The 26,864-nt window shown below is 52.6% G+C and overlaps 1 long non-coding RNA gene across 1 annotated transcript; it reads left to right on the top strand.

Annotated features, from left to right (window-relative positions):
* Positions 1 to 2,142: 2,142 nt before the first annotated feature.
* LOC121485147 lies at positions 2,143 to 3,166 on the top strand. Its single transcript, XR_005986213.1, has 3 exons — positions 2,143 to 2,225; positions 2,350 to 2,442; positions 2,587 to 3,166. It is a non-coding gene; the product is annotated as an uncharacterized LOC121485147 (long non-coding RNA).
* Positions 3,167 to 26,864: the final 23,698 nt, after the last annotated feature.

Raw genomic sequence — 26,864 nt, 5'->3', positions numbered from 1 at the left:
TGCCCAAGGTGTCACAGCAAACGGATCACGGCCAGGAGAGGACAGGAGTGGGTGTGCAGGGCACTCTCCTGAATGGATACTGAGGGCCAAAGTCTTCAGGGTCCCTGTAGCCAACCGCGCCCAACCCTACTGTCCCACGCAGGGCCACACTGAAGCCTCAGGCCGCCCCTACCCCCCTGGCTCTTTGCTGGACTGGCCCACGTCACCCACCTGCAGCTGAATGACTCTAGAATTAAACATTCCAACTTCTTTCCTGCACCAGCACATAAAAGAATCTCTCAGGCAGCCCCGGTGGCTCAGCGGTTTAGGGCAGCCTTTGGCCCAGGGTCCGATCCTAGAGACCTGGAATCGAGCTCCCTGCGTGGAGCCTGCTTCTCCCTCTGCCTGGGTCTCTGCCTCTCTCTCTCTCTCTCTGCCTCTCATGAATAAATTGATAAAATCTTTAAAAAATAAAGAAAAAAGAATCTCTTTAGAGAATTAATAAGTGCCTGCGTCTCAGAGGCCCGACCCTCACCTGCCGTGATATGCAAATGGCACCCGAACACCCACGGTGAGGCCTCAGAAGCAGGGTGTAAATGAGATGCAAATGTATGCGATCATTATGCAAACAAGGGCAGCCCCGGATTCATGGCCTCGATCCTTCAACCCGACAGCAGCTGTCTCTTTAGGTACAGGCACGGCTGACGGGAGGGCTGAGCTGTCTCCTGTCAGCAGCTCCAGGAGGAAGGGTCGGGAGGGCCGATTGTTCCGACACCTGGCTTGCCCATGGCTTGCTCTGAGCCGTCCAGGGCCGGTGGGCGGTGGGCCAGGCAGGGGGCTGCTGTCCTCACACTGGCTCCCTGCCCAAGGCCCAGGTTCAAGGCCAGCCATGAGCTCTGGGGGGGGAGCGGGGAGGGACAGGGATGTGGGGGATGGAGGAGGCAACAGGACAGTGACCGTTGAAGGGGCAGGATGGAAATGGTAAGAGCTGAGGTGATGGCAGAGGAGGAGGGGAGGGTGGTGGGCGTCCTGAGGAGGAGCAGGACAGTGACTGGGCGGGAGGGGAAGAACCTCAGGGGCAAGTGATGAGGGCCACGGTGCGAGTCACAGAGGCAGGGGTGGAGTTGGGGGGTGGAGAGGTGAAGGGGAGCTGGCAAAGGTGGGCGCTCCGGATGACCTGGACACCCTGACAAAGGCAGGTGGGCAGGGAAGGTACGAGGTCTGGCTCTGGGGTGGGGGGCGACACCCCAAGCACAGACCCAGGGGAAGCTCAGCTGCCTCCTAACTTCTCTCCTGCGCAAAGGCTCAGCCACACAGCCCTGTGCCACTTGGAGGGTGACGGGGTACAAGGGACCGGGGTGAGCATGGCCCCCCCAGAGGCTTCAGGTTTCTCCTCTGGGAAGTGGGAGGAAGTGTGACCAGCAGATGAGTGGGTGAGTTTGTCCTGTCCTGGGGCAGCGGGGACCCCGTCTCAGAGAGCCCTGTGGCCGCTGCCTAGGTGACCCGCAGTGGAACGAGGCTGCCTTGAGTGGGGACAGAGGGGTGAGGGTCGGAGAAGGGTGCGTGGCCACCAGGGCTCGAGAGACAGTGACAGCTGTCCCCGCAGAACTGGCTCCTGCCCCACGGCCCCATCCTCCGTGCTGCTCCATCACCCTCACCTCATCTTGGCCCCTCAGTGAAGGCCTCCAGAGCTGGCTGCCCGACTATCCTCGCAGCTCTGCTTCCAGCCCCAAAGGCACACCCAGGCACCCTCCGCCGGTGCAGAGGGAATGTTCTAGTCCCTGGGCTCCAGAGTCAGGTTCCACGGAGCAGCTGGGTGAGCCTGGACAGTAAGCCTCTTTGAGGCCGTTTTCTCTGTAATTAGGAATAAAGGTATCTACCGTGGGGATCACAGTGCCGCTATCTATAAATGCGTTTGGTCCAGCAAACATCAGTTCCCAGAACCCACGGCCGTCGGGGGGACAGCGCAGGAGCAAGGTGCACCCATTGTCATTTATTCCTTAACCCAAGGAGCAGTAGCCACAGGACAGAGACCTGTGACTTCCCACAGCCCCAAGTAGCATCTCTACAGTAAGCCACTTGCTCCTCCTTCCTGGGGGACCTGCACTTGCCCGTTAGTCCTGCAGAGGGCACGCCGCCTCCACCGACCGGGACCCCACCCCAGAGGCGGCGGCTCCAGGAAGAGGCAACTCGCCCAGGGTTACTGCAATCCCGGCGTGCTCCCGGGCTAGGTGGAGGCCTTGCAGGTAGGGGAGGAAGCCTGGTCCGCTGGGCCAGAGCTGCTGGGCGGGCGGGGGCGGTGGAGATGGAGAGGGGAGGGATCTGTAGTTCTCGCTCTCAAAGGTCCTGAGCCTTCCACTCTGGCTGCAGATTTGCTGGGAACCGGCCCTCAGCTTGGGATGGAAGAGCCATCGGGATCCCCCTGGGAAGCACCTCCTGAAGGCTCCAGAGCCTCCGGAGCAGGTGCGGTGAGCACCATGCTCTCTCCCGTGCCCCCTTTCTTGACTGGGAACTTCCCCCCACTCCCCACCCAAAACGCAGACACAGGGGTCCAGCATAATTCACTGTGAGTCTTGACAGTCATCCTGATGGCCTGTGTCTACCCAGGGTGGCCTGAGGAGGGCGGGACCCAGCAGAGTCATCCTGAGCAGCAACGAGGGCCCCCTGGAGAGAATCAGTCAGCCTCCTCCCCGGGCCAGGCCTGCATCCTCACGCAGCCTGCTCTTGCACACCCAGGATGCCGCTCCCAGTGGCAGAGGCTCTGCCCCAGGACGTGCCTGCACAGGAAGCAGCTGCGCCAGCCGTGCCCTCCCGCTACAGGGCCAGCATCGGGGCCAGCGCTCGGCGCCAGCTGCCATCAGGGCCCTGTGTGGGGCTGGTGTGGGAGGCTGCCTCTGTTTTCTCTACCCAGTTTCTAACCACTACCTGTTTCACAGTGTGAACAACCATCCAAGGACTTCCCTTACATGTTCTACACCCACGACCGCAGTGTCCAATAGAAATATACTATGAGCCACAAACGCGTCTTTTAACATTTTCATAGCCACATACAGAAGTAAAAAGGTGGGGATCCCTGGGGGGCTCAGCAGCTGACTGTCTGCCTTCGGCCCAGGGTGTGATCTCGGGGTCCCGGGATCGAGTCCCCCATCGGGCTCCCTGCATGGAGCCTACTTCTTCCTCTGCCTGGGTCTCTGCCTCTCTCTCTGTGTCTCTCATGAATAAATAAAATCTTAAAAAAAAAGGTAAAAAGCTGAAAAGACTTACTTAACCCAATAGATCCATAATATTATTGTTTCAACTATGTAATCGGTATAAAGATCATTAATGAGATTCTTACATTCCTTTTTTTTTTCTACAAGTCTTCAAGATCCGGTGTATATTTCACATTTTCGGCCCCTACATCTTAATTGGGATGACCCATATTTCAAGTGCATAGTAGCCACTCACAGCCAGTGGCTCCCGTATGGGACAGTGCATGTTTTACTCACTCACATTTGATACCTTCCAGTCCCCAATATCAATAAATTTGTGTTGACCGGCTGAGGAGCTGGTGGTCTTCTGGGAATCCTACAGCAGCAGTGGCTGAGGGAGGGGCCTGATGAGCTTTAGCATCTCTACTTTTGGTTCTCGAAGCTAGGGCCCCCCCCCCAAGCCTCCTGGGGACCTGGAACCTGCTCATAGACAGAAGGCCATCAACCCTCCCTGGGGAGCCCCCACCTCACAGGGGGCTGCCATCTGCAGTGGGCCCCACAGAGGGCACGCCGGTGGCACTCTTCAAACCCCAGTCCCCAGGGCACACCAGGCACCCAGCTGCATTCCCAGAGCTCCTTGTCCTGGCCCATCGCCCAGCTGATGCCAGCTGTCCCTCTGCCCTGCATGAGGGGAGGCGCTTTGTGCAGCACGGAAGGGAGGTTAGCATACAGACGGTGGAAGGGAAAGCATAAGGAAAGAGTTCCGGGAAGGCCACAGTCTGTGCAAAGGTCTGGGGGTGGGATCTGGGGGACAGGAGATGGCAGGGAGCCAAAGGGAAATACAGGGAAAGAAAGGAGCAGCTGTTGGCCTTGGAGGGGTGTGTGTGTGTGTGTGTGTGTGTGTGTGTGTGTGACGTGCACTAATCACCAGCCTAAATAGAGTGGGACCGTGGAAGTTTCTGAAGTCTTGCTTTGAGGCACAGCAATCAGAGCCCATCCAGAGGGGATTGGGAAGGGAGAAGTAAGGAGGGAAGTAACTGCCCTGATAGTTAGTGGCCCTTTTTGGCTCCGGGGGTCCCGCTGGAGTGGGGCCTCCTATGTAAGGGTATGTGGAGAGGTAAGTGGAGGCTCGGAGGCTCAGAGGTGGGCAACCCCGGAGTCCCAAGGCTGGGCAGCACCTCCAGACAGGTCTCAGAGGCTTCTGTTTCTGTGACAGTGTGTTGGGTGGGGTTTTGCTTCTCACTTCCCTTCTCTACTCTGGATTGCAGGCATCTGAGGTCTGAGCTGCAACACTGGCCTCCTACAAAGCCAATGTGTCCCCGCCCACTGCGAACTGATGCTGGGCTTCTGTGACAATTTGAAAAGGTTGTCCCCTCTGGGTAGACGCAGCCTCTTGGCAGATGGTGCCTTTGTGCCCAGCAAACGGTGCCCAACATAGCTGGCTTTCACCCCACGCCTCCCCCTCTGTGAGGTCCAGCACACAAACCATTCAAGCCTACGCAGCCGTCCTGCGTAATTCCCAGCATTACGGGAAACCGAGCAAAGGCGACTAGTCTAACTTGAAAATCACAAGCAGCCAGAGATGAGACCCTTCCCCTCCTGCTTCCTCCTTCTCCCCTGGATCAGGGCCCAGAGCTATCAGGAATGGATGAGGGGAGGCCCGGGGAGGGAAGGCCCAGGGAGTCAGAGCAGCAGGGTCACAGGTCCTTGTATGAAGCCTGTGACATCTTGTCTCCTTGCGGCCTAGTGAAAAAAGCCCTAGGAGGGAAACAGGACAGAGTTTCAAAAAAACTGAGGCCAAAAGAGGTTGAAAGGCCTACTCAGCATGGCACAACTCATAAGAAAATGCTGAGTGATGGGAGACAAAGTCACAGAGCAGCGAAGAGACACCAGGTGACCTCTGGAGCATCCTGGCCTTGATCTTGGGCATTCATTCTCCTCTCCTGAGTATCCATTTGCTCATTTGTAAAATGGGAATGAAAGCAAGGCTCTTCTAGGATTAGACATCAGTGCAAATAAAATAAAATAAAATAAAGACATCAGTTCATGGAAGGCACTCAGTGGTAGCTGTTGAAAAGTGGGAATAAAACCTCAATTTCTGGCTCAGGGAAAGGTGTGGATATACTGTGGAGTTCCTTGGTGGGTGAAGGAGTCTGGGATGTTGGAAAGTGGTCAAGTACTGGGCCTGCAGACCAGAGGAAGAAGGCTCAGAAGGACACCTTCCACAGTGCTGGGGATGCTGAGCAGCACCCACAGATCTCCTTTGGGACCAGGCAAGTGTGGCCTATGGAGGGCTCACTGAGGAGGGTCCCCCATCAACTGCTCTTTCATCCAAGCCCATATTACCTGGCCTGGCAGCCCCATTCAGTCACTGTGGGTCATGGGCCAGTGGCTCATGCTTCAATAGGAGGCAGCTATGCATGGACTTGTCCATGACTCCCCAGCAGTTCAGCTGCACCCTCTGCCCACTTGGGTTCCCTTCCCTCCCCAAGGACACGCCCCAGCAGCATGCACATCTTCGTGGCTGAGCCTGCTTCCTCTGGTGCCGGAACGAATCACCATAAACTCTGGTGGCTTAAAACACACACACAAAACAAGCGTTTATTTTCTTACAGTTCTGGAGACCAGATGGCCAAATTCGGTCTCAACCGGGCTCAAGTCAAGGTGTCAGCAGGGTCGGTTCCTTGTGGAGGCTCTAAGGGAGAACTTGTCTCCTTGCCTTTTCCAGCTTCCAGTGGCCGGCAGTGTCCTTGGCCCACCTCTGCTTCCAGTGCCATGTCTCCTACTTCCTCCTTGGACCTTCTTGCCTCCCTCTTACAGAGACCCTGGGGACTATATTGGGACTCACCTGCCTAGTCCAGGAGAATCTCCCTATCTCAAAATCCCTAACTTAATAACATCTGCAAAGTCCCTTTTGCCATAGAAGGTAACATTCGCTGGTTCTGGGGATTAGGACGTGGATACATTTTAGGGGACTCTTCAGCCTTTGACACCAAGGAGCCCAAGCTAAGCAAGCAGCCTTCTCCCCTAAGCTAGGGGCCCAAGGTGACACTACTCCCCGCCCCCTTCCAACATCCTCTTTCCTGCATCTCCCATCTCCCCAACAAGGGCAGTCTGATCCTACCAGAGGATGGTGGGAGGGCTCTGGCTATGGAAGAGCTGCCACTGGGTCCCTGGTCTCGAGGGCGTGGTGACCAGAAGGCTGAAGGCTGGGAAGGCTTTGAAGTCCGGCAATGCCTGCTCCTCATTTTCTCTACCTCTGCATGTCCCTCATCTCTCAAGGCTCGGCTGCCCCAGCCCCAGCAGAACAGCTGCCTCGTCTTGGGCGTCCACCACACTCGCTGGTATATCCACTGGTGTGTGCCGGCTGCCCGCTCCACTCATCTGTCATTGCACATCCGCAACTTCCTAGACTATGAAGCTACGTCTCCCTCATCTCTTCACCCCCCTCGCTTCCTGGCATGGGATCTGTTCCCCTGGAGAGCAGATGCCTTGTCTGCTTCCACTCAATCAAATCAGTGCTTGCAGAACTGGGTCATGCTGAGCCAATCCATGGCTCCCAGGGAGAAAAATTAAGTACGAGGTGTCAGCTCCGTGGCTTGGCTGTTCCATGTGAATCGGTGCTGGTCGGCGCCCCCTGGGGAGGGCCCACCTACCCTTGCAGCAGTCTGGGCTGCTTGAGCACTGCTGCTGTTCCTGGCCCAGAGCAACTTGCCAACCTGCCCCCAGCCCACCCTCTCTCCAGCCGAGGTACCTTCCAATATTCCAATATTTTCAATATTGAAAATTCCCATTTTCCATACTTTTCAAAATAGTTTATATTTTCTGCATTGGCTCTCATTCTCCCCATGAGTCAGGCCTGTCTGGCTTCCGCCCCCTTATTGCACTGAGACTGCCCTCACAGAGCCACCAGCCACCCCTGGGCCACCTGAGCCAAAGGCATCACTCAAAAGACACCGACCACGACAGGCTTCTCTGCTGCTGCTTCCCGCCCCGGTGCCCAGGCCCTAGGCTTCTTGGTCGCTCTTTATAAAGGTGTTCTCTGGCCAGGACTGACCTTGGCTCCACATGGGGCAGGCTGGAATGCCAAGGACACTAACGCTCCAGGAGCAACCCTTGACCAACAAGGGATGAGAATTGGTGGCTACTTGCCCCTTGATTGGACAGCTCTAAGGCATGCTCCGTAAGGCAGAGGGGCCCTCAGAGACGGGGCCCCCACCCTCCACAGCAGAAGCAGTGGTACACCCCTCATTGACCTTCCTCTCCACCTGGTCTCACTGCCCCACTCCCTCACCTGCTTCCCAGGATCATCTCCCAAACAAAGGACTTCACCCAAATCCATATCCACAAATCTGTTTCCCGGGAAGCCAAACTAAGGCACCTGAGCATGTTCCTCTCCTCGGTGGCCACCAGAAAAGACCAGGCTCCTTCATTCAGTCCTCAAGATCCTCGGTGATCCTGGCCCTCATCTGCCCCTTCTGCACCACCCTCACCTTTCTGGTACTGCAGCCCCACTGTCGCCTGCACCGCCCATGACAGTGATGGTCCCCTCCACTCTGGCTCCTGCCCTCCCCTGGAAGGCCCTTGCCCCCTCCAGCACTTCTGCTTTATGCTCAGGAGACTGCAGCGGGCGCTCTGTGAGCAGCCCTGTTAGCAGACCCCCTTCCTTCCCCTGGCCCAGGGGTGCACTGGCTCCAAAGCACCGAAGCACATCACTTCCCAGTTTGCATTCGGTGCCATGGTGTCGGTGGCTTGCAGGCAGCCGTGGGGGGTATTTACACCATGCAAGCTGGCCCATGCTAGGATTTCATCCTCTTCCGAGAGCCACCATTGCCGATGCCCCTTCCCACCACCAACAGCCTGTGGCAAAATCCTGGGGATGTCTCGGGCTCATGGCACAGGCCCTTGCTCTGGGCTCCCCCGAGGGGCAGGGCTGAATTGGCACCAAATCAGCACGGGGAGAGGTAAAGCGAACCCACAAAGCAAACACAATATCCAGAGCGGGGAAGAAGAGTGAGAGGAGCAAGGCAGAGACAGAGGCAGGAAGAGAGGACAAGGAGGACAGCTGGGCGAGGGGAGAGGACAGGACCGGGAAAGCACAGGGCAGCGAGAGACACAGGACAACCAAGAGAACTTGGGAGCTGAGCAAAGTGCAGTGAAGCCGGGAGCAGCAGGGGAGGCGGGGAGGCTGGCCGGGCCAGGGGGGCCACGCAGAAAGGGCCCCTGCCGCCTTCGGGCTCCCAGGAAGGGGGGCCCAGCAAGGGAGGCCCCCCGTGCCCCCGTACAGCCTCCTCGGGTGTCAATCAATCACTTGATTCAACGATGCAAATGTTTGATTACTTCTTCAATTTGGGCACTGCATTCCTCCTGTAATTCAATAATGCGTTGCCCAATTATTCACATGACAAGCGATTTTAAATTAGGTAAAAAATATTTAGGCAATTAAATTGCAAAGTGATTTAATTGTTTCTGAAAGAAATTCCTTCATAACGCTCCCTGGCGTTTTTAATCCCCTCTTCTGAGGTGTAGCCAGAGCGCCATGCAGCTCTGCAGATCTGCTGGGGGCTCTCTCCCCAGGGGACTGGGCGCATCCTTGCGGTCAGGGTCCCCAGATGCACGCCGTTTCTTCCCCTTATTTTTTTTTTAATTTGTATTGATTTATGATAGTCACACAGAGAGAGAGAGAGGCAGAGACACAGGCAGAGGGAGAAGCAGGCTCCATGCACCAGGAGCCTGATGTGGGATTCGATCCCAGGTCTCCAGGATCACGCCCTGGGCCAAAGGCAGGCGCCAAACCGCTGCGCCACCCAGGGATCCCCCTTTCTTCCTCTTAGCTGTGCTCAAGTCCACTCGTCCTGGGCAGCCCCGGTGGCGCAGCAGTTTGGCGCTGCCTTCAGCCCAGGGTGTGATCCTGGAGACCCAGGATCAAGTCCCACATAGGGTTCCCTGCATGGAGCCTGCTTCTCCCTCTGCCTGTGTCTCTGCCTCTCTCTCTCTCTCTCTCTCTCTCTCACTCTGTCTGTCATGAATAAATAAATAAAATCTTTAAAAAAAAAAAAAAGTCCACTCGTCCTGGCTCAGGCACAATTATTTGCACACCTTCCCTAGTTCTGCACGCAGGGCCATCAAGTCAGTAGCTTGAAATCCGTTGGGTGGGGAGTAGCTACCCCATGGGAGCTGGCAGCTGCTACAAACCAGTGAGTTCCTTCACTTCCCTCTCCACTGGACCCCACCAATCTCTGGCTCCCAGGTGTGCCGCAGCCGCAGGTGCAAGTCTTCCTTGAGGGGCAGAGCAGAATGCTTTGGGGGCAGGTCAAATGGCAGCCTGAGGCCTGTGGGCGGCTGGGTCCTCATGCCTCCCCTCAAGTATGGTCTGGAGGGTAGAGTGTTGGCCTAAAGGGCAGGCAACCCCAGAGAACCCCTAAGTGTCAGCCAAGTAGCACAGGCCACGCAAGGGAAGTGGCTGACTCTAGGTCACCTGCACATGGATGGGATGGGCCAGGCTGGTCTCCCGGGCTCCAGCCTAGAGGCCTCTCCCAGCCTAAGAGAGTCCCAGACAGTGGTGCTACTTCTATATGGAGGGCAGTTTGTCATTACTTGCAGCTCCACAGCCTCCTCGGGGAGCCGAGTCCCAGGGACCGGTGGCCTCTGAGCTGCCCACCTTGGGGGACCGGGAGGCAGGCAGGGAGGTAAGAGAACCACATGGAGAGAAGGGTGGAGACGGGGGTGGGAGGCAGAGAAATGCCCAAAAGTCCTGCCAAGTGCTGCTGCGGGCAGGGGGGAACCACAGGCCTGTGTGGGAGCAGAAGGCGGGAGTCCTCGCTCTGTTCCTGGGAAAGCAGACTGCTCAGGAAAGCAGGCCGGAGCACATTAGAGCAAGTGCCTGCATTTCCTCTTGTGAGGAAGAAGAGAGGCGTCCCCTGCAGTGAGGAAGGGCAACTGAGGTCAGGTACATTAGAGGGACACGCCTAAGCCCTGAGGCACCCAGGACGAAGCTGCAATGCTGACTCTTCCTTGGGTCTGAGCCCCGGCACCCCGAGCTGGAAAGGCTCATACCCCAATGCCATGTATGTGGAGGAGACACTCTCAGGCCTGGAGGATTCTCTTCTCCAAGCCCTGCTCTCTGTCCCACAAGCCTGGTGCTATGGTCAGGCCTTCCCTTCATAAAGAGACCCCAACCAGCCATCATGCTTCCATGCAAAGCTGGAAGGAGACCCACCCTGAGGGCGAGAAGCCAGCGAGGCAGCTGGGTGCCTCATAGCCATGCTCCCCCGCTGTGTCTCTCTCTGTGTCTCTTTCTCTCTGTGTCTCTGTGTCTGACTCTCCCCCACATACACACAGAGGCACGTGCACATCTGTCCGCGCAGGGTGCAGGTGTGCAGGGTGCAGGTGCGCAGGCTGCAGGTGCACAGAGCCAGGCCCACGGAGGCCCGAGGAATGGGCAGGGAGCTTACAGACCCACGGCCCTCCTGCCAGGCTCGCCCCTCCAGGCCGTGAAGAGGCTCTGGCGCCCTCTGCTGGGCACGGTGCTGCCTGCAGTCCGCAGGGTCCCCAACGAGAGCCTGGTCAGGGACAAGGACTCCCCTCCAGCTGGTGGAGGAGGAGGGAGCACAGGGGGCTGGGCCCCCTTCTGCCCTGCAAGCCACCAGGGCCGAGGGCCGGGCTTCGCAGCCACTGCACGGACCACAGCAGAGATTTACCATAGAATCTTCTCAGGTGATCCAAGGATCCTCTGCGAGCTCCCTGTGACTCAGCCGGGCCCCAGGCTGGGTCCGCTGCTCCGGCTGTGCTTGCCTGTAGGTCCATGCCACAGAACCACACCCCGGACCCCATGGACTCTTCTTCCTTCCCTGGAAATGTCCAGGCCCAGACGCTCAATCTTGGAGGTGGAAGAGCTTGATGGTGAAGAAGGTGGGCCTGGAGCCAGACACAAACAGGCAGGGCACCCGGGCTGCCCCTCAGGGCCCCGTGACCTTGGCTCCTACCCTCTCCAAGCTGCTGCATCCTCATCCCCGAAATGGGTGGAAATATACATTTTCTGTGAGGACAAAGTGAAATTTCACGCAGAGCACAGCCCAGGGCCTGGTACACAGCAGGCACACAATAAATGCAAGCTGTTATCTGTCGTTTCCCTTGCCATGGGTCTCCGAAGAGGCGCAGTGTCATCAGAGCCTCTGCAGTGGGAGCCACGACTTTGCAGGAGGCCAGCATGAGGCTGTCCGATTCCTGCCAGAAACACCAGCCGTGGGACGTCCGGGGGACTCAGCTGTTGGGCATCTGCCTCTGGCTCAGGATGTGACCCCGGGGTCCCGGGATTGAGTCCCACATCGGGCTCCCTGCAGGGAGCCTGCCTCTCCCTCTGCCTGTATCTCTGCCTCTCTCTCTGTGTCTCATGAATAAATAAATAAAATCTTTTTAAAATTTTAAAAATAGGGGATCCCTGGGTGGCGCAGCGGTTTGGCGCCTGCCTTTGGCCCAGGGCACGATCCTGGAGACCCAGGATCGAATCCCACATCAGTCTCCCGGTGCATGGAGCCTGCTTCTCCCTCTGCCTATGTCTCTGCCTCTCTCTGTGTGTGACTATCATGAATAAACAAAAAAAAATTTTTTTTTAATTTTAAAAATAAAATCACAAGAAAGAGGAAAGAAAGAAAGAAAGCATGAAAGAAGAAAAGAAAGAGACCACCTGATGGACCCCAGCCTTCTTTCTCCTGGGATGGTCCTTCACTGCTTCTCGGCACAGCGGCCCTCACAGGGCCCGGCTGATGGTCCAAGCCTCCTCTGGGGCCACTGAGAGGCGGTTCTGTCCTGTAGCAGAACCCCCAGGTCACAACACTTAGAAGCTGTTAATGGTCACATTTTCTGTGCCCTGTGAGAAGACCAGTCTGTATGAGGGGACCGCAAGGCTGACATGCAGTGCAAGGAAAACATAAGGGTGTGCAAAGGTCCTGGGGCTTGCAGACCCTGGGTTCCAGATGCTGCTCACGCCCACCTGTGGCCCCACCCCTCCTCCCACTCAACTCTCAGACTCTTACTTAGATTCTGTGAGATGCTCCAGGATCCTTCCAATAAATCCCACTTCTGCTGAAGCTGGTGTGAACGGGGCTTCTATCACTTGTAAGCAAAAGGGCACAGACGCGTTACTCCCGCTCCTCAGGTCCCCTACTCCGCAGGTCCCCTACTCCGCACCCCGCAGATGGCTGCCTCTCTCCCTCTTCAGTCACGGATGCTCCCATCCCACACTTCTGTACCTTCCTTACCTTAAGCGTTCCACAGCTGGTTTTTTTTCCCTTTTGCTTTTGTTCAAATGTAACAGATTTCCTTGAGTCTCAATTTGTTGGGGAATAAGATGCTTTCTCACCACCACCCTCCTCACCACGCTCGGCCCTGCTGAAATCCACTCTCCTGCTGGGTGGCAGGGCTCTCGGTGACAATGGCTGCATAGCCCAACTCCCTGCCATCTTCATCTATTAGAACAGTCTAGTTTCTTTTTTTTAAAAGATTTTATTTATTTATTCATGAAAGACACACGGAGAGAGGCAGAGACACAGGCAGAGGGAGAAGCAGGCTCCATGCAGGGAGCCTGATGCGGGACTCGATCCCAGGACCCCCAGGATCACACCCTGGGCCGAAGGCAGGTGCTAAACTGCTGAGCCCCTTGGGCATCCCAAACACTCTAGTTTCTGTAAGTAGAACTAAGACTGGTTCCTGCTCATCCCCTCCGGCCTCCCCACCTCTGCTTAAACAGAGCGCTGACCCCCAGCTGATGGCCCAGAGCAAGGGGAATCCGACTACATCCATCCTCCTGCTCTCTCTTCCGGGGATCTCTGGGACTGGGGGGGCCCAGGAGGATATGGAAGCAAATCTCCTAAGACTGTCCTCTCCTGGGTGGACTGTCCCTGCTTCTCTGGTCCCTCTGACTCATTCTCTGTTCAAAAGCTGGCTCCCTCTGGAGGACCTGCGAAGGCATCCTTTGAAGCCCCGCATGAGGACCTCCTGGGCTGGACACCAGCATGTGGGCTTGAGCTCAGCCACCACACATGGCTCTCTCCACCTGCCATCTAACTATTTCCCCTTTCCCTACTCAGACAGTGCAGAGGTATATCACAGAGTCCGCAGACACCCGCCTGGGCTATGATGTGCTGGTCTGCCATAACTCGAAATTCCCTGTGGCTTTGGGGAGAAAAAGCAGCCTCCCCCAAAGACGGGAGAGATAGCCTCTGCTGTAACACTGCGCTGCCCACACAGCAGATGACTCCCCCCACCCCTGCCCTTTGCACCCTCTGTGGGAGGTGGTGGTAGTTGATGAGAGAGGAACCAGTGTGACCCCCCTGGAAGCCCCACCAATGGGAGATAATATAGCTCCTCTGCTCACCCGCAATTCTCTGAATGTAGGGACACAGGGTCCCTAGTGTTTTTGTACTCAGTTTTGGGTCTTAGCTGCATTCCAGAACAGAAGGAAAAGTCCCACGTGACATCCTGTTATGCTGCTGCAGGGCTCTCCTTCTGCCTGGATCCCAGCTGAATTGATCAAATGAATATAAAGGGAAAGCCTGTGTTGGCCTGGGAACCAGGGAAGGCGTATTCCTGTGCCAGGAATGCTGCCGATCTGTGGAAAATGGGCAAGATCCAGACTGAAGGGAGACCCCCGAGGGCTGGTTCACAATTCCAGTTTCTAAGAAAGCAAAAAGTTCCCTCATGCGAAGCAAGTAGGGCTGACTGCCCTTGGACTTGGAGGACAGGTGGGAAGCATGGGGTTTGCAGACAGTATGGCAGATGGAAGATGTATCAGTGCTACAGATCAACAGCATTTGGGAGGAGCTCACTGGGAAGTCCTGGGGTGCACACAGTTGATAGGCCAAGTAGACAACTAGGGGAAGCTCCTCCCTGGATCAGGTTTTCTCTGATACCACATCTTTCCTGTCCTGACAGGGTGGGCAGACACCTTGTCATGGCTTTGTCAGTTACCTAGAGAAGGAACATGGCATACTGCTTCCCCGGTGCACAGGCAAATTTCCCCACGGGGCCTGCCCCCTGCTGATGCCCATCCCTTTCCTTCAACTAGATCCCCGAGCTCATAATGGCCCTTGGAAGCCTTGACTTGAGAAAAAAGTGTGCATGTGCACACACAACACACACACACACACACACACACACACACCCTGGAGCCAGTGAGATCCACGGGTTGAATCCAGCAATGAGTGGGTTGGGGGAGGACATACACCACGGGCAATTTGTGTTTGCAGCCACCCAGTGACATGAGTTTTCATTAACCAGTCCTTCAGCCTAAAATATGACAGGACAATTGGAAAAGCATCCAGGTGTATGAAGAGCTAAAGAGAATCTCCTTCTTTGCCTCCTGTTTTGGGGAAAATAATAAGATTTCACAAAATACTCATTTTTTTAAGGAGGAGTAAAAGCAAACACACGCCCACATGCACACACCCATATGTAAACACATGCTTGCAAATACAGTCTTTAGAAAGATTCTGTATCATGAAGGGAAAAGATCGTGTCCCTCAAAATGCAGAGAAAAAGAATTCTTTCGAAAAAGATTTGTCACAAAAACATAAATAACTTTCAGACCACATTCACTTTGTACTCAATTCATTTAATTAAAATGTGAATTCTAAGAAAGGAGAGTCAAAAATAAGAGGAAAGGATGAGATGAGAAGTTTGCTGGCTGAGAAGCAGGTAGAAATCAAAAGCAAACCATAACCCCAAAGGCTATAAAGAAACCAAAAAGCAGCAACAGAATTCAAAATTGCATTTTGATGGTAAAAAGAACAGAACTGAAACTACAGAAAATTGAATCCATAAATATGGAAGATAGGAGTTCTCTGAAAATGCAGAGGAAATACCCAAAGGGACAAAAAACAATAGGAGAAAAAATAACAGACATGGAGGCCCAAAGAAGAAACTGCACAAAAGCAAGAATCCAAGTAGAATGAAGGCTGACGAAAAACCTGAACCTATAAAGTTAAAAGGTTCCTTTTACCTATGTCAAATTAGTAAAAACAAAGGCATCCTTGGAAATACCATTCAGGATTTTGTCCATTTGGAGTATAAGGAAATAATCCTATAAGCACCCCTAGAGAGCAAAAGGTTCAGGGAACATCTATAATATTCCTTAAAATGTATAATTGGAAGAGAGATTCCATGGAATGTTGGGAAGTGCTTCTGTTGGAGAAAAGAGCTTCTGCCATAAAACAAACTCAGGAAATGCTGAATGATGAAGAAAAAAAATAAGGGACACCTGGGTGGTTCAGTGGTTAAGTGCCTGCCTTTGGCCCAGGGCATAATCCTGGGGTCCGGGATCGAGTTCCACATCAGGCTCCCTACATGGAAACTGCTTCTACCTCTGCCTATGTCTCTGCCTCTCTCTCTCTGTTTCTTATGAATAATAAATAAATAAAATCTTTAAAAAAATAAAAAAGAAGAAGAAAAAAGACAAAATCCCAGCCTGAGTCTCAGGGTTTTGTTTTTTTTTTTAAGTGTTTGTGCATATTCTTAACTTAGCAAGATTAGAGAGTACAGTTTTCCAAATTTATTTGACAATGAAACCTCTTTGCATCCACCATGTGGTAAGATGAGTGTTCAATGGAATACACTTTAGGGACCACTTTTCTACAGAATTTTGAGAGGTCACAGTTGTGACCTAAAATTGCAACAATCTGCCAGGTGCATTCTTGCATGAAGACAAGAAAGACTTTCCTACGCGCTGAACTTAGAACACATACCAAGCACAGCTCTACCTTCTGTGGGGAAAAAATACTCAGCCATGCACTCTTAGCAAGCAAGAGAGAATCAAAATATGCAAAATCATAGTGAACAACAACAAAAATCTGTATAAGGAAGTTGTATAAAAGACCTCAGTGAATATTTAAAAGCTGTTAGGCACATGACTCTGTAGGGATCCATCAGGATCCAGTCATGAGACAGAAACCATATCCTTCCCTGCCACATCTCATGCCCCAGGGGCTGACTCCCCACAATCAGCAAACCAGAGACTCCCCAGTCTGCAAAGCTTCCGCTTGGGTTCTGACAACAGGAGGCATGGGCAGGAAGCTGGAAGGTGGGAGGAGAGAAGTGCAGGTGTATCTTCCCTGCTCCCTCCCTACTTTAGTGCCCTCTCTCTGGGCACTAATGTCCCCAGCCTTAGCTCTTATGTGATCTATTCTCCAAGGTTCCAGTTCTCTCTGTGCTCCAGTCACATGGGTTCCTCCCCTGTCCCTGTGGCTGTGGAGATGGTAACAGCTCCTGGTCATGACTAGTTTCCAGGTGCCTCACCATCCCTTCCCCTTATTCACACTTCTGTAGGTAGCCCCTTCATTCAAGTCTCTTTATTTAAACTATTTTGGGAGGATGTTTCATGCCAGGACCCTGACTCACACACTTCTCAATTCTTTTTGTAGAGCCAAAATAACCCTAGTTATATTAAAACCCAACAAATGGCACCAAAGAAAAATGGAATGCATGAATGAGTCATACGCTAGTCTCATTTATATAGATAAAAAGTCCTAATAAAAGTTTAATCAGATTAAGTCAAAAGTAAGTCTAACAATATATTAAAAGAATACATCATGAGCAAACATTCCTGGAATGCATGGATGATGCTATATCAAAAAACGCAGTAAGCTGAATAACCACAGCAATAGGTCAGAGAAGAAAAAGATCATTTCACGTGGGATGGCTGGGTTGCTCAGTGGTTGAGCATCTGCCTTCAGCTCAGGGTGTGATCCCAGAGTCCTGGGATGGAGTCCCACATGGGGCTCCTTCTTGGATCCTGCTCTTCCCTCTGCCTGTGTCTCTGCCTGTCTCTTTCTGTGTCTCTCATGAATAAATAAATAACATATTTAAAGAAAAAAGAGAGGTGATCCCTGGGTGGCTCAGTGGTTTAGTGCCTGCCATTGGCCCGGGACGTGATCCTGGAGACCCGGGATCAAGTCCCGAATCAGGCTCCCTGCATGGAGCTTGCTTCTCGCTCTGCCTGTCTCTCTGCCTCTCTCTCTCTCTCTCTCTCTCTCTGTCTCTCATGAATAAATAAATAAAATCTTAAAAAAAAAGATATAAAAATAAAAAATAAAAAAAAGAGAGATCATTTCACATGCCAAATAGATGTTTGGTAAATGTCAACAACCATTCCTGATTTTCTTCTAAAAAGCTCCAGTGAACTGGAAATTGAAGGACGCTTATTTCACGTGATAAAAAATACTAACTCTCAAGCCCACAGGCAGCACCAAAAGAGTGGAAGTCAAGAAGCATTCTCATTAAATATGGAGACGAGGCAAAGATTTCTACTATTTTGTTATTCAACATTGTTTCATAGATCCTAGCTAACACAGTTAGACAGGAAAAAGAGAACAAATTATATTTGCAAATATGATGGTCTTCTTAGAAAAACTAGGAAAGTACAAAATTATCAGAACAGAAGATTTAGTAAAGTGTCCAGTTATAAAATAACTACAGAAAAGTTCCCCTTTTCTACTTCCTACCAACAAGTTAGAAAACATAATGCACACAACACAACACAACACAACACAACACAACAAAGGTGCTATATTAGTTACCCATTGATGCATAACAGATTACCCCAAAGCTTAGTGGTTCAAAACATTTACCATCTCAGTTTCTGTGGGTCAGGAATCTGGGTGGGTGGCTTAGTTGAATTCTCTGTCTCAGGATCTTCCATGAAGCAATAATCAAGTTCTTAGCCAAGACTATGGTCTCTTCTGAAGGTTCACCTGGGAAAGCCCACCCACGTGGTTGCCGGCAGGATTCCATTCCTCAGGTGTTCTTGGGCCAAGGGCCTCAGTTCCTTGCTACTTGTTGGCCAGAAGCCACCCTCAGTTCCCTGCCACATGGGCTTCCCATAAGGTGGCTCACAATGTGGCAGCTGGTTTCATCAGAGCAGGCAAGTGAGAGGGTCAGAGGGAGTTCTTGCAAGACAAAGGTCACAGTTTCTTATAACGTAGACCCAGAAGTAGCATCCCATCACTTTTTGCCACATTCTATTCATGAGGAGCCAGTCACTAGGTCCATCACACATACAAGGGGAGGGGATCATACAAGTAAGGACTTCCAGGGATCACTGGGAGCCATTTCAGAAGCTCCCGACCACAGACACAATTTCTGTATTTCATGAAAAGAAGCAAAAAACAAACAAAAATTTTTTAAAAAGAAGCAAAAAACACACTCATCTATAAAACAAAACTTTGCTAAAGAATAACAATAGAAGAGACCTTCGTAATAGAAAGATACACCATGTTCCTGGATGGAAATGCTCAATGGTGTAAAGTTGTTTGTCACTAAATTAATCTATGAACTTTTTTTTTTAAGATTTTATTTCTTTATTCATGAGAGACACACACACAGAGAGAGAGAGAGAGAGAGAGAGGCAGAGACACAGGCAGAGGGAGAAGCAGGCTCCATGCAGGGAGCCCAATGAGGGACTCAATCCCATGACCCTGGGATCACACCCTGAGCTGAAGACAGACGCTCAACTGCTGAGTCACCCAGGCATCCCTTAATCTATAAACTTAATCCAATTCCAATTCACAGAGGGATTGTTTTGATTTTGTTTGCCTTGACAAAAAAATTCTAATGTTCACATAAATGACCAGAGCAAAACATAATTAAAAAATAATAAAAGGGGCTGTCATGATTATTAAAATAGGCAATGTCTGTGTAAAATAAGCAATGTCTCACAGGCCAATGGAACAGAACAGAAAGCCCAAACACATAAAATACATTCAGCATATGATTAAAAATGGTCTTTTAGATGACCAGAAAATGATTGATTCATTTATGATCAACTTTGGGGTAGTTGCTTAATTTGTTTTATTTTTTTTATTTTTAATAATAAATTTATTTTTTACTGGTGTTCAATTTGCCAACATACAGAATACACCCAGTGCTTAATTTGTTTTAAAGTTATGTTCTTACTTTTCATTATGCATGAAGACTAAATAGGTTAAAGAGTTAAAAAGTGAAATTTTGAGGGTACCTAGGGGGCACAGTCAGTTATATGGCTAACTCTTGGTTTCTTTCTTTTTCTTTTTTTTTTTTAACTCTTGGTTTCAACTCAGGTCATGATCTCAGGGTTGTGAGATGGAGCCCCACATCAGCTCCTCCTCCACACCCAGTTCGGAGGAGAATCTGCTTGAGATTTTCTCCCTCTGCCTCTCTCCATGCATAAATAAATATTTTTTTTAAAAAGTGAAATCAGAAATAAATATTCATTGAAAATGTATATATTCTTGGTGAAGGCAAAGGTCACACAACAAAGTCTGAGATCATAAGGGAAAATAAATAAAAATGAAGCACTTTGGCATATTAGTAAAGTATAAAAAATATTAATGCAAATGACAAACGTCAAAACTTCATTGTGCAAGATGTGACAAAGAGTTTTATATGGATAAGTGCTAAATATACTACATCTTATAAACGCATACTAAACAGATGAATGTTACAATAGAAAATAGTTGAAGAATGTGACCAGGAAATTCACCATTTATTCATTTAATCAATAAATATTTACCAAGTGCCTCCTATGTGCCAGACATAGTTCTAGGTTCTTAAGACACCCCAGTGACCAAGCCAACGTGTCTACCTCTATGGAGCTTACATTCTGCAGGGGAGAGACAGGCAACAAACAAATAAGTAAGTTGTGCAGTATTTTAGAAACACTATGGGTAAAAGAGAAGAGTAAGTAAGATCAGTACTGAGGGGCCTCATTGAGAAGATGACAGTTGAACAAACCTTGAACAAGTTCAGAGTGCCATGGGGGGTGGGGCGAGGTAGGGTGCTGCAGGGACAGAGTGAGGCTCGTAAGGCTGGTGCAGGGAGAGCCAGGCTCCAATTGAGGAGGACCCTGGAGCCACCAAGCGGGCTTTGGCTTTTATTCTCCGTGAATGGGGAACCATTACTGGGTTTTAAGCAGAAGAGAGAAATTTTGACTTAAAAAAAGAAATTTTGACTTAGGTCTTAAATGGGCCATTCTGGCTACTGTCCTAGAATAGACTTGTGTACAATGGTAGAGGCAGGGAAACCATGTGGAAGGTCAACAAACGCAGACAAAAGGCTCACTCTCACAAGTAATCAAAGAAACGCAACTAAAAAAAATACATTGACATGCTTTATGCTTAATGTTTAATTATCTTTGAAGAAGACAGTACACAGTAGTGATAAGAGCCAGGGCATTCTGGGCAGGTAAACGGAGACCACCTTTCTGGAACCAGCTGAATAATCTGTATCAAAACCTCAGAAATGTTCAAACCCTCCTTTCTCTGGAAATCCAACTTCTAATGAATTAATCCATGGTGCTAATAATGCCTGCTACTTATTGAGTGTTTGTAAGCACTGGACTGTGTACTAAATATTCCCTATATATTTTTTTAAATTTTATTTATTCATGAGAGAGACAGAGAGAGAGAGAGAGAGAGGCAGAGACACAGGCAGAAGGAGAAGCAGGCTCCATGTAGGGAGCCCAATGCGGGACCCATCCCGGGTCTCCAGAATCACACCCGGGCTGAAGGCGATGCTAAACCGCTGAGCCACCCAGGCTGTCCTACCCTATATGTTCTCTCACTTGAATCCTTACCATCATTCCCATTATATAGAAAGAAAAAAGGCATAGTGAGTCATGCAGCTCACAGATGAGGGAAGGAACCAAGCCCAGGCACTCTGAGGCTAATACATAGCAGAGCAGACACAAAGGTTTATGTGCAAGGGTGCTTATTACATTGTCACTTGTAGGAGCTAAGAAAGTAAAATGAAACCAATAAGGGGAGGTTTTTTTGTTTTGTTTTGTTTAAAGATTTTATTTATTTATTCATGAGAGACACAGAGAGAGAGAGAGGCAGAGACACAGGCAGAGGGAGAAGCAGGCTCCATGCAGGGAGCCCGAAGCAGGACCCGATCCCAGGTCTCCAGGATCACACCCTGGACTGAAGGTGGCGCTAAACCGCTGAGCCACCAGGCTGCCCAAGGGAGGTTATTAACTAAATCATTATTTATCTACATAATTCAGTCATTAAAAATCTTGAAGAAAAAGTTTTAGATGCAGCCAAGCGCTGATATAGGCAGAACTTTAAGGAGTTTCCTGCTACAATTTGCCAGCTGCTGTGATGTTTCTTGATCTAGGTGGAAGTTCCATGGGTGTGTTCACTTTGGGATCGTTCATCAAACTGAACACTTTGCATACTTTACTGCGTATGTACTATAGTAAAAAAAATTTAAGTTATTTAAAAAATTTTAAGTTGCCAGATGCTTCTTCTCCTGGGGAACACAAAAAAGTCTGTGGAGCATGTCTTTTGGGGTCTCTGGAGTCCCTCTTGTATGTAGGCATATGGCTGGTAGCCACCACTTGCTCCATGGGGAATGAAGGAAGGATGTGGTTGGCCTCAGGGCAGATAGAAATTAAGGTAATCCCTACCACTCAACTTGCCATCTTAACCAGTGGGTCAGGATATCCCAACCAAGATCTGAGTTCATCCCGCCAGAGTGAACCTGAAGATCTGACTATAGCCTCTGGATCCGGGTTCCGTCCTAAAGGGGATGAAGGCTTAACAATGATCAATGTGAATACTGAAAAGGCAAGCAGGTCTTGACAGTTACCCTAACATGGGAAATGGTCATCAAATATGATTACATAAAGCAGGTCATAAAACAATATATGTAATATGATCTCAAAATTTTTTTAAAAAAGATTTTATTTATTTGTTCATGAGAGACACACAGAGAGAGGCAGAGACATAGGCAGAGGGAGAAGTAGGCTCCCTGCAGAGCCTGATGCAGGACTCGATCCCAAGACCCTGGAATCCTACCCTGAGCCGAATGCAGACACTCAACCAACTGAGCCATCCAGGCATCCCTCAATTTTTTTTAAAGAGGGGGGGGGGAAACTGGAGAGAGTGGTTTTTGTCTATGTTACAGAGTAATTTATTTTATTAGCCTATATTCTCAGTTTTCTATAACTGACATATTTTGTAATCTGCAATAAAAAGCTGTAGAATATGTAAGGGAGAGATTGCTGGTATCCTGTCTCTACTCCTCTTTCATACCCTGTGACCCCTACTTCCAGGACTCAAGAGGGCAAAACTCATCTCCTCGAGGACTCCTGGGGTGGGGAGGGGGGCGTCCCACACACTAAACTATAGGAAATACCAGCAGTGAAGAACCTTATTTTGTCCAGTCCTGTGGCATACAGTAGGAGCTTAATCCATACCCATGACCATCATTTCCTCTTACCCGGAATTGCCTGCAAAACAACCCTTGAGTAGAAGCCCAAGCGTCAGGCTCAGCGCCTTGAAGCGCACCGGAGCCGCGGGCAGCCCGTGAGTGGGCACTGCTGTCCGCCGCCCCGAGGGCCCTGCTCCCTCGGAAGCCCGGGGCCACCTGCCCCACACACTGGCCCTTCAGCTCACTGCCTCCCCCACCAGAGGCAAATGAGCAAATTGCATGTGCCCCACAGAAAGCAAGCCACCTCACAAAGGTGTCGCAAGGACGGAGTCACACAGGGGCAGGGATCAGGATCGGACGGACGGACGGACGGACAGAAATTCTCTCAAAGGTCACAGAGCGCTGGCCCAGCACCCTCACCACCACCCGGGGCTCCTCACCCTGGTCTTGCCTATTGTGTCACCCTCACTAGATGGCAAGTTCCTGGGAGACCAGCCTCGTGAGGCTTTTGTCCCCCTCCCACCCACCCACCACCGGCCCAGAGCCTGGCATTCAGCAGGCACGCAGGGGACCTGCTGACTGAATGTGCAGACAAATGAATAGTTGAGAGAAACATTGGCAGCAGAGACGGAGTGAGTGGGTAAGCCATGTGCGAGAACAGACAGATGGAAGAGACCGCAAGCCACAGAAGTGGAGGGGCACGGAGAGGATGAGTGAATGAATGACAAGTGTGTGGGGGGGGGGGGGTGTTGAGAAAAAGAAGCAAAAAAGCTAAAGAAACCCAGGGAGACCCAAATGAAAGTTAAAGACACAGAGGCAGGAAAATTAAAGCAGAGAAAGGAGAGGAGCGAGGCTTCCCTTAGCCTTGCCAGGATGCCTTAGTCAGCACCCCTGGGTTCCTTCCTCAGTTTCCCTCCTTGGGGTTTACAGGGCTGGAGCCCGAGGCACTGGCACCCTGCTTGGTCTTGCCAGCTTTCTCCTTTGGGCAGGGGACTCCGTTGGCTCCTTCCCCACACTGCACGCTGGCTGAGGCCCTCCTGCCGCCCCGAGCCCCCGAGCTGGACAGAAGGGGCTCTCCCCACAGCAGGCCCCTGCCGACAGCTTTGGCGCAACCCCGCGGAGGGAGGCCCCGTCCCAGGGCCTGAGGACCAGCTGGGCCTCTAGTTTCTGGGCCTGGGGTTGGAGGGCTGGGGGTGGGAGCAGGGAAGGTTCCCATCCGCATGGCCCAGCCCCGCCTGCCTCTGGAGTGGGGGCGGGGGGAGTCAGGAAAGGGAGAAGCTGGCCAGGCTGGTGGCCCAGGGGGACCGAAGGGGCTTCCTGCCTCCGTGGAGACGGGCCTCGGTGCCCAGACTGTTATTTCAGCTCTGGTATTTCCAATTCCCAGGGAACCAGGGTCGGGGAGGGGGCGGGCAGGGGCCCAGCTTGCTGGGAGGGAAGGCGAGTGGGAGGCAGCCAGAGCCACCGAACTCCTCCGGTCCTAGAGAAGGGTGGCTCCTTTCCTCCCCCCACCGCCCCCACCCGCCCCCACCACATCTGTCCCTCGGAAAGGTCCTGACCTCACCTCCCCCACTTCCGGACTTCTCCAGAGTTCCAGCCCTGGAGAGACACTCCAAACCGTAGGGCTGCAGTCCCTGCCACGGGCCCCTCCCTTGGCTTGGCTCTGGGGACCGGAGCCCCCCTGCCTCCCTGACCATTGTGCCAGATGTGGCTGCCGGGGAGGGAGGAGCACAGGCCTCAGCTGGCAGTGGTCACTCGGTGGTCCTCACTCTGCGGAGTCAGCGAGTTCTGGGTCAGCTCACCAGGCCTCCTCATGCAGCACTTCCTCCGGCCCCCCTTCCAGAGGCAGGGCCGGGATAGAGAGGTCAAGGCTGGGTGGGCCGGAGCTTCCGTTCCCAGTTCGGCACAAATCCCACCAGTGCCCTTTCCTGAGCTGCCCACCCAGGTGTCAGGGCCTGGCGGGGGGGGGGGGGGGGGGGGGGGAACGACTGCCTCCTTCTTCCTCCCTCCCGCATCACAGAAATGTTCAGACCCCCAGTGGGCCTCCTGGCCCTTCCCCCGGCAAAGCAGAGAGGACTCCCGCACTCAGTTCCTCCTCTGCTCCCCAAACCCTCTGCAAGTTAGGCCTAATGTTTCCTCACTCCTGCGTGGATTTTCCAGAACCTTGAGTTCCATCCCAGGGTCAGGCATGGGACACTAACTGCTCCCCGAGCCCAGCAACACAGCAGCCCAGCCCAGATCCAAGCACACAGTCGGTCTCACTGAAGTCGTGCTCTCGACAAGCTTGCAGCCCTGCATAGCTGGCCCTCCGAGGTCCCTCGAGACTGGTTCCAAGTGACAGGAACTGGCAATAAGCCTCCACCAGGATGAAGTTTTGGAATATAGGTGAGATCTGGAGCCAGTGACCAAGAAAGAATTCATGAGACGTCTTTGGTGCAAAACGGTGGTTTTATTAAAGCCGGGGACCAGGACCGGGACCCAGACCCCTGGGCAGGACGAGCTGCTGCCCCGGGCCTGTGAGGGGTGGCTGAGCATATTCTTGAAGAGTTGGGGGAGCTATGCAAAAAGGGAGATTTCAAAAGCATTTTCATATGCTAAGGAGGACCTACAGGGTACTGGAGGCCTTGCCATTGTCACGTTAAAGACTGCTTTTCCCTCTAGCAAGGCACTAACATTAAGACAACTGGAAGCTTCCTAAAGAATGTCACACATATCCCACCCTGGGTGGGGGGTGTTTGCGGGACATCAGCTGTGCTTTGTCCTCAGCTAGCCCTGCTCCCTCATCAACCATATGGCTAGACCTTAAAAACGTGAGTGTGAATCCCAGCCTGTAAGGACAGGGCCCAGAGAGGAGCCCCCACGCCACCTCCTCAAGTCCAGACAGCCCAGCCCAGCCTGGTGACTCAAGGGCCTCACTGGAGCCAAGCTCTGCACCCTCTGCAGCCCGGCCAGGCCTCTCTAAGACGGCCACTCTGAAGGTTTTCAGTCGGAGGATGCCAGGATACCTCCAGCGACGGAGGCAGACGAGGCCTGGCCCTGTGTCTGGAGACAGGGCAGGCTCCGCTGGGCTCACAGAGCTGCAGGAGGTGCAGATGGGAAGGCCAAAGAAGGTCAAGGGAGGGGGTGGAGAGGAGGGAGAAAGGGGGTGGTGCTCAGCGCCCCCTCCCCGCAAGGATCCCCCCCCCCCCAGTACCAGGAAGAGTGCTCGAGATAGATACAAACAGGAAAGGGACAGAGCAAATGGGGGGGGAACCCACCATGGGAGATGAGCCCCGCCTCCTCTCTTCCCCTCTCAGGGGTGCAGGAGGAGGAAGATAGTGGCCACATGCCTGGCGCAGAGCCAGGCACTTTTCATAATCTTCTCATTTCATCCTCCCAGATATGCCACAAGAAGGGTATTGTCACCCCCGAGATACAGACGAAGACTGAAGCTCCGAGTGCCTAACAGGCTCCCCCAGGGAATGGCTGAGGGCTGGGCCAGGTCGGGGGGGGGGGGGGGGGGCGGGGGGGGTGTCATCCTGGGGACCCCAGCTCTCTGCTCTCAGCAGGGACGGCTGGCAGGGCCGTGGCCCTGGCTCGGGGAACCTACGCAGAGGCCCAAGCTCTGTTCAGAGCAGAGTTTATTCAAACAGAGCCTAACAGGAAACTTGGCTCCTCTGACTCACTCTGATTCGACCTTATTAAGAAAAAAAGAAAGAGGAGCAGGAGCCAGCACTGGGTAGGGTTTCACGCCAAGAGCTGGCTCTCCGGCAGAGGCCAGTTGAGCTCGATAGCCTGTGCCCCCATCTCCCCTGGCTCTAGAAGAGGGGTCCTCTCCACTCTCAGCTGGTGGGGCTCCCCTACCTCACAGCCATCCTCTGTCCTCCCTCCATCCTTTCTCTTCCCTCCCCCCTCCCTGACTGGGGGTACCCTGAGGCCTGTTTCCACTTCTCCTCCTCCTCTCCTGGCGCTGCTGCCCATCTGGCTGGTTGGAGGGCCCTACGGGACACCAGGGATTCCAAGCAGCTGGGGCCAGCACTGCAGGGGGCAGGCAGGAGGCCGGGAAGGCTTAACCCTCCAGGTCCCGGCCCCCAGTGAGCCTGGCTCTTACTCTGGCTCCTTGTAGGAGCCAAACGGGTGACTCCTGGCAGGAGTCCCACCTGGGGTCTGAAACTTAACCCCACATGAGGTAACTGAGGGGCCCGTGTTGAAGGGTTGCCGGCAGGAGTCCCCTGAATGGAGCCTCACCCCGAGGCACAGTGCAATGGGTGAACAAATGCCAGCTGGCAAGGGTGAGGGCCAGGGCTCCAGGGTCCCCTCGGAATGTCCACTCCCCGCGGAATGTCCACTCTGGTTTGCTTCTCCCAGGTGGGCTCCAGGAGTCTCCAAAGCAGAGGAGAATCTGCAGAGGCCAAGTTAAGGGCGAGTTCTTCCTACGTGATGTAGAAGCACAGGAGGGAAACTTTTGCCCTCCAGTTCACGCATGAGCAAGGCTGGGGAAGGCAGCCCAGGGGAGGCAGTCAGAGGGTGACTCCT

The sequence above is a fragment of the Vulpes lagopus genome, chromosome 2 (genome assembly GCF_018345385.1).
Source record: "Vulpes lagopus strain Blue_001 chromosome 2, ASM1834538v1, whole genome shotgun sequence".
Lineage (NCBI taxonomy): Eukaryota > Metazoa > Chordata > Mammalia > Carnivora > Canidae > Vulpes > Vulpes lagopus.
The sequence above is the reverse complement of the archived record's forward strand: the minus strand, read 5'-3'. Positions and strand labels throughout refer to the sequence as shown.